Source organism: Notamacropus eugenii, chromosome 3 (assembly GCF_028372415.1).
Source record: "Notamacropus eugenii isolate mMacEug1 chromosome 3, mMacEug1.pri_v2, whole genome shotgun sequence".
NCBI classification, from domain to species: Eukaryota; Metazoa; Chordata; class Mammalia; order Diprotodontia; family Macropodidae; genus Notamacropus; species Notamacropus eugenii.
Window position 1 is genome coordinate 278,418,012 of NC_092874.1, and position 6,873 is coordinate 278,424,884.

General features: G+C 34.1%; 1 non-coding gene across 1 annotated transcript; it reads right to left on the reverse strand.

Annotated features, from left to right (window-relative positions):
• Positions 1–4,818: 4,818 nt before the first annotated feature.
• LOC140497898 (U6 spliceosomal RNA) lies at positions 4,819–4,926 on the reverse strand. The gene has a single exon (XR_011964905.1). It is a non-coding gene; the product is annotated as a U6 spliceosomal RNA (small nuclear RNA).
• Positions 4,927–6,873: the final 1,947 nt, after the last annotated feature.

Sequence of the window (6,873 nt, forward strand, 5' to 3'; positions counted from 1 at the left end):
TGTGCAAAAACTTTTCAATTTAATGTAATCAAAATTATCCATTTTGCACTTCATAATATTCTCTATCTCCTCTTTGGTCATAAATTTCTCCATTCTCCATAAATCTGACAAATATACTATGCCTTGATCCCCTAATTTGTTTATAGTATCAGCCTTTATATCTAAATCATGTATACATTTGGACTTTATTCTTGTGGACAGCGTCAGGCATTGATGTATGCCCAGCTTCCACCACACTGTTATCCAATTTTCCCAGCAATTTTTATCGAACAGTGAGTTCCTATACAAAAAGCTGAGGTCTTTGAGTTTATCAAACAGTAGACTGCTATATTCACTGACTACCGTGTCTTGAGTACCTAACCTATTCCACTGATCTACCCCACTATTTCTTAGCCAGTACCAAGTGGTTTTGATGATTGCTGCTTTATAATACAATTTGAGATCTGGCAGGGCTAGACCACCTTCCCTAGCATTTCTTTTCATTAATTTCCTTGATATTCTGGACCTTTTGTTCTTCCAGATGAATTTTGGTATTATTTTTTCTAGCTCCAGAAAATAATTGTCTGGTAGTTTGATTAGTATGGCACTGAATAAGTACATTAATTTAGGTAGACCTGTCATTATTAGTTCAGCCTACCCACGAGCAACTGATGTCTTTCCAATTACTTATATCTAACTTTATTTGTGCAATCATTTTCCTTTTCTGCCAAGTTAGTCAATCTGATAGTATGAGGTAGTATCTCTGAGTTATTTTAATTTGCATTTCCCCAATCAGTAGTAGAGGATTTTTTCATGTGACCATTGATAGCTTTGATTTCTTCCTCTGAAAACTGCCTATTTATATCCTTTGACCTTTTATCAACTGGGGAATGGCTCTTAGTTTTATAAATTTGGCTCAGTTCCCTACATATTTGAGAAATGAGGCCTTTATCAGAGAAAACTGCTATAAGGAATTTCCCCTAGTTTTCTGTTTTCCTTCTAATTTTTGGCTGCATTGATTTTGTTTGTGCATAATTTCAGGAAATCAAAATTATCTATTTTACTTCTCATGACCCTTTCTATCTCTTGTTTGGTCATAAATTCTTTATCTGCATATCTGACAGGTGCATTTTTCCTTGCTCCCCTAATTTACTTATGTATACCCTTTATATCTAAACCATTAATCCATTTTGACCTTATCAAGAAAAATGGTGTGAGATGTTGGCCAATGCCTAGTTTTTGCCAAACTGCTTTTTAGTTTTCCCAGCAATTTGTGTTGGATCTTGGGTTTATCAAACACTAGACTAGTATGGTTATTTGCCACTGTGTATTGTATACTTAATTTATTCTACAGATCCATCACTCTATTTCTTAGCCAGTACCAGATTGTTTTAATGATTATTGTTTTGTAATGTATTTTCAAATTTCAAACTGCTAGATTGCTTTCCATTTTTTCATTGATTCCCTTGATACTCTTGACCTTTTGTTCTTTCAAATGAATTTTGTTATTATTTTTCTAGCTCTATAAAATAATTCTTTGGTAATTTGGTATGGCACTGAATGAGTAAGTTAACCTAGGCAGAATTGACATTTTTATTTTACAGTCTCAGCCTACCCATGAACAAATAATATTTCTCCAATTGTTTAGATCTATCCTTATTTACAAGCAAAGTATTTTATAATTGTGTTCCTATAACTCCTGGATTTTTCTTAGTAGGTAGAGTCCCATGTATTTTACATTGTCCAAAGTTATTTTAAATGGGATTTCTCTATATCTTGCTGATGGGTTTTGTTGGTAGTATATGGAAATGCTGATGATTTGTGTGGGTTTATTTTATAACTTGCAACTTTGCTGAAGTTGTTAATTGTTTCCACTAGGTTTTTAGTTGATTCTCTAGGGTTCTCTAAGTATACCATCATATCATCTGCAAAGAATGATAGTTTTGTTTCCTCGTTGCCTATTTTTATTCCTTCAATTTTTTTCTTGTCTTATTGCTATAGTTAGCATTTCTAATACAATACTGAATAAAAGTAGTAATAATGACCATCTTTGCTTCATCCCTAATCTTACTGGGAAGCTTCAAGTTTATCCCCATTACAGATAATGCTTGCTGGTGGTTTTAGACAGATGCTATTTATAATTTTCAAAAAGGTTCCATTTATTCCTATGCTTTCTAGGGTTTTTAATAGGAATGGGAATTGTATTTTGTCAAAGGCTTTCTCTGCATCTATTGATATAATCATATGATTTAAAAAAATTAGTGTGGTCAATTATGCTGATCATTTTTTTTTCTTAATACTGAACCAGCTCTGCATTCCTGGCATAAATTCCACAGCATCATAGTACGTAATCTTTGTGATATATTCCTGTAATCTCCTTGCTAATGTTTTATTTAAACTTTTTGTGATATTCACTAAGGAAATTGGTCTATAGCTTTGTTTCTCTGTTTTTGCTCTCCCTGGTTTAGGTATCGAAACCTTATTTGTGTCATAAGAGGAATTTGGTAGGATTCCTTTACCTATTTTTTCAAGTAGTTTATATAGTATAGGGATTAACTGTTCCTTAAATATTTGGTAGAATTCATTTGTAAATCTGTCTAGTCCTGGGGATTTTTTTTCTTAGGAGCTCATTAATGGCTTGTTCAATTTCTTTTTCTAAGATAAGGTTATTACATATTCTATTTCCTCTTCTATTAATCTGAGCAGTTTATATTTTTGTAAATATTCATCCACTTTTCTTAGATAATGGGTTTTATTGGCATATCACTGGGCAAAATATTTCCTAGTGATTGCTTTAATTTCATCTTCATTTGTAGTGCATTCATCCTTTTTTACTTTTGATACTACTAATTTGTTCTTCTTTAATTTTTAAAAAGTCAAACTAACCAATGGCTAATCTACTTTATTGGGGCTTTTTTTCATAAAACCAACTCCTAGTTTTATATACATATGTACGTATATATATTTATACTTTCAGTTTTATTAATCTCTTCTTTGATTTTCAGAATTTCAATTTTGATCTTTAACTGGAAATTTTAAATTTGCTCTTTTTCTAGTTTTTTTTTTAGTTGCATGCCCGATTCATTGATCTGCTCTTTCTCTCTTTTACTGATGTACATGTTTAGAAATAAAAATTTTCTCCTAAGTCAAGTTTTGACTTGCTTTGACTGCATCCCAGAAATTTTGGAATGTTGTCTCATCTTTTTCTTTAGTGAAATTATTGATCATTTCTATGATTTGTTCTTTGACCCACTCATTCTTTAAGATTGTTTTATATTGTTTCAAATCAATTTTTAATCTGTGCTTCCAGATTTATTAAATATATTTTTATTGCATTTGGTCTGGAAAAGGGTGCATTTAATATTTCTGCTTTTTCTGCATTTGGTTGTGAGGTTTTTATGCCCAACTACATGGACAATTTTTGTGAAAGTGCCATACAGGGCTGAGAAGAAGGCATACTCCTTTTTTTTCCTATTCAGTCTTTTTCAGAGGTATATCATATGTAATTTTTCTATTTGATTAACTAAACTGCATTAATGGAGGAGTTCCTATAAGGCAAAAGCCTGGAGAAAAAGAATCATGTAATTTAGAAGCACTAAATAATAACGGCTCACATTTGTTTTGCCCTTTTCATTTGCACTTTACACACATTATCTTATTTGATCCTCACTATAACCACGTGAAGAAGACAGGCCAAGTATTAGTTTTTCTGTTTTACAGATGAGGAAATGATACTCAATGACATTAATTTGAGTAAGGTCACACAGCTAGTATATGACAGTCAGGACTTGAACACAGAGCTTATGCATCTGAGCCTACTGCCCTTTGCACTATATCAGATGACAGATTTAGTGAAGGATTGATACATAGGAATCAACAAATAACTATATAAATGTCTTTTGATAAAAAAAAAATGGTTCCAGATTCTTTTATTTCTCTTAAATTGGAACAACCATTTTACATGATAAGAAACATAAGCAAGTGTACCTTAGAAAGACATTTTGATGCCATGCAAAGGTTCAAGTTTCTACTGAAATAATAGTGTCAGAAAATTGACTGAAATGGAGCAGATTAAGTGAATACCACATGTAGCTTGGTAGTGAATGACAGCTCCTAAGGGCATTTTTCTCCCATAAAATCCATGTACTCAGTTGAATAATTTCACTCAAATGGTATGACATGTGGTAAAACTACTGATGTGTAATCCATATGCTAATGTCAAACAAATCACTTTCTGGTAAAGAGAACAAGAAAAACATGTTGACTCAGAGGTAACAGTGTTTCTTAGAATTTCAGCAATATGCTTGAACTGCTTCACAGAGATATACTCAAAAACCATGGACAAGAAAGGATTGCTTAATAATGGAGTGAAACCAATAATATCTACCCAGCTATACATTTTTATCTTAGGCCATCTTTGCACATTACATTTAATGAGCAGTATTGGGTCACTGTCACATAGTGACTAGCCTACTATAAGAAGTTAATGTCTATGGATAGGTGGACACATGGGAAGAAGGCATTCCAGGTCTGTGGAATAGCAAGACAAAAGGGCAGGAAAGTTGGAATGAGTATTGTCTCTGAAGGGTACTTGATTAAATTTGACATCACTTAGTCCTGAGAAGAGTTGAGATCCCTATATTGGAGTCAAGACAATGATAATGACTGGCTTTGCAGTTAGGAAATGTACACATAGAGGGGTAGGAGTTATTATGCTACAGGCTCATGCTTTGTTCTGTAGTTCTATGAAACCTATCAGAGCTAAATAAATAAGCATAAATTCAATAGTGAAGTTGACAAGCTATTGACTGATGTGCAAAAAGAAAGAACCACCAAATGTAAAACCAATAACTCTTACCCCTTTGTATGTGCATCCTTGTGCAGGGAACATGTTAATCTTCTCTGTACAATTCCAGTTTTAGTTCAACGTGCTACTGAAGTGAGAACTGTTGTAATTCAATCTAACTCAACAAACATTTAAGAGCCTACTATGTGCTAGACACTGATGTTACAGTGCTAGAGATGTCTCCATCTCTGTCCTCTGTCCTTATATTCTCCTGGGAGTAATATGACATATATACAGGTAAGTAAAATACAGATGAAAGGAATAATGAGAACAAAGGGGAAAGCCACACAAATAACTGTAGGAAAATCTGAGGAAGAAATCAGGAAAGACTTCATCAAGGAAGTAGCACTTAGAAAGAAAAAGAAGCACCTAGAAAGAAGAGAAGGAGATTAGAAGGCAGAGTTCACCTGAATGCCCAGACACAGGAGATGGCAGGTTGAGTTTGGGGATCAGTTAGCTGTCCATTTTGACTTCAGTGTAGACTATTTTAAAGGATGTTATATGAAAAAGGGTTGGAAAGGTGAATAAGCTAAGGAGATTATGTTTTATAAGGTATGAAGAAAGGTGGGAGGTTTGGGCAAGGTAGTATCCTTTTATCTCTCCAATTTGACCTTTCTTATTCCCCTTTTCTTCAAAGAGTTCACATTCTCAGACAGAAGTTTATTTTTTAGGGAAAAGTGGTACAGATTATGACTTACTGAACAGATTGGAGGTCCTTAAAAAAGTGTGAATTCTCCAAATTGGGTGGCCACCCATGGCAAGTTTAGACAAAAATCCAGAGAATCAGCCCACCTACAGTTTTTTCTGGCAGGTCCAAGCATAATTCAGGAACACTCACAATCATGATGCTCATGTCTGAACTCTAAAAATATGTGTGGTCAGTTTCCATCTGTCACAAGCTCTAAGAAACTGTGCTGAGAAGATGGCCGCACCATCAAATCAACCAGAGAGAGATGTCCTGCCACTCCCCCAAAATGCTGCAGGTGGAGGGACAGTGGGGACAAAAAGAAAAAGGCCTAGACTTGTGATTTTACTGATATAGAGAACACCCAGGGAAGAAACTCCTCCTTCTATGGCAGACTGGTCCCTGCTCTGCAAGTCATAGTTGTTTTTAGTTACTTGGAGCAATTCAGAGGTTGCCCGGGGTCACACAGCCACTGTGTGTCTGTCAGGACTCGAACCTAGGAATTCCTGACTTCAAGGCCAAGTCTCTATTCATTAGGCTGTTCTCACTCTCTAAAGGTTATGCTATAGGGAGCCTACATAGTCTGTGCCCTGCAGGCCGCTTGTGGCACACCAAAGGATTTCAGGCAGCACATGAAAAATGTAGAGGACTGAAAAATGACAGGTCTGGATTAGATGATTGTATGAACATGCTGATGCTGAAGTTAGGGAAGATTTGCTATTTTTAAACGTATTGATAGCAATGACACATCAAATTAAATGTTTAATATTATTGAGAGATTTTTAAACAAAAATAATATAATGTGAAAGAACCATATTGGACTTAGAACCAATGGAGGTCAGTGGATGCCAGAATGAAACACAAGTCTACAAGGACTGGGTAAAACTCTGGCCCCTCTTGCAATTTGGATACAGCTGCTTCATGTACAATCTCTTGTATAAAGAAATATGTGAGGAAGGGCTGCATACAGTTCTTCAAGTTGTTGAGAGCAATCAATTCTCTAAGAAGTCTATTTTTTAAAAAGACTTTGAAAACTGTGTCACAATGTAGAAGCAGAGCACAGGGCATGTCTGTACTTTTCCAAAACACATTAGATTTTCTTAATAAAGCACTTTAATGGAGTTTTAAAAGAAGAAATTGCTGTTTTTCCTAGTAGTAACCATAAAGATGAATCAGAATCATTTTTAACAAAAAAATTTCTTCTAAAATGTATATATGTGCTAGTATTTTAAAAAATAGTTATCTTAGGGGGAAAACTCTAAATTAAAAATTCTAAATTAATCAATAGCAGTACTTCAAATTTGTTTTTTGATTCATATGAAAAAGTTAGAGTGATGGATAATAAATTTATAAAATAATATTT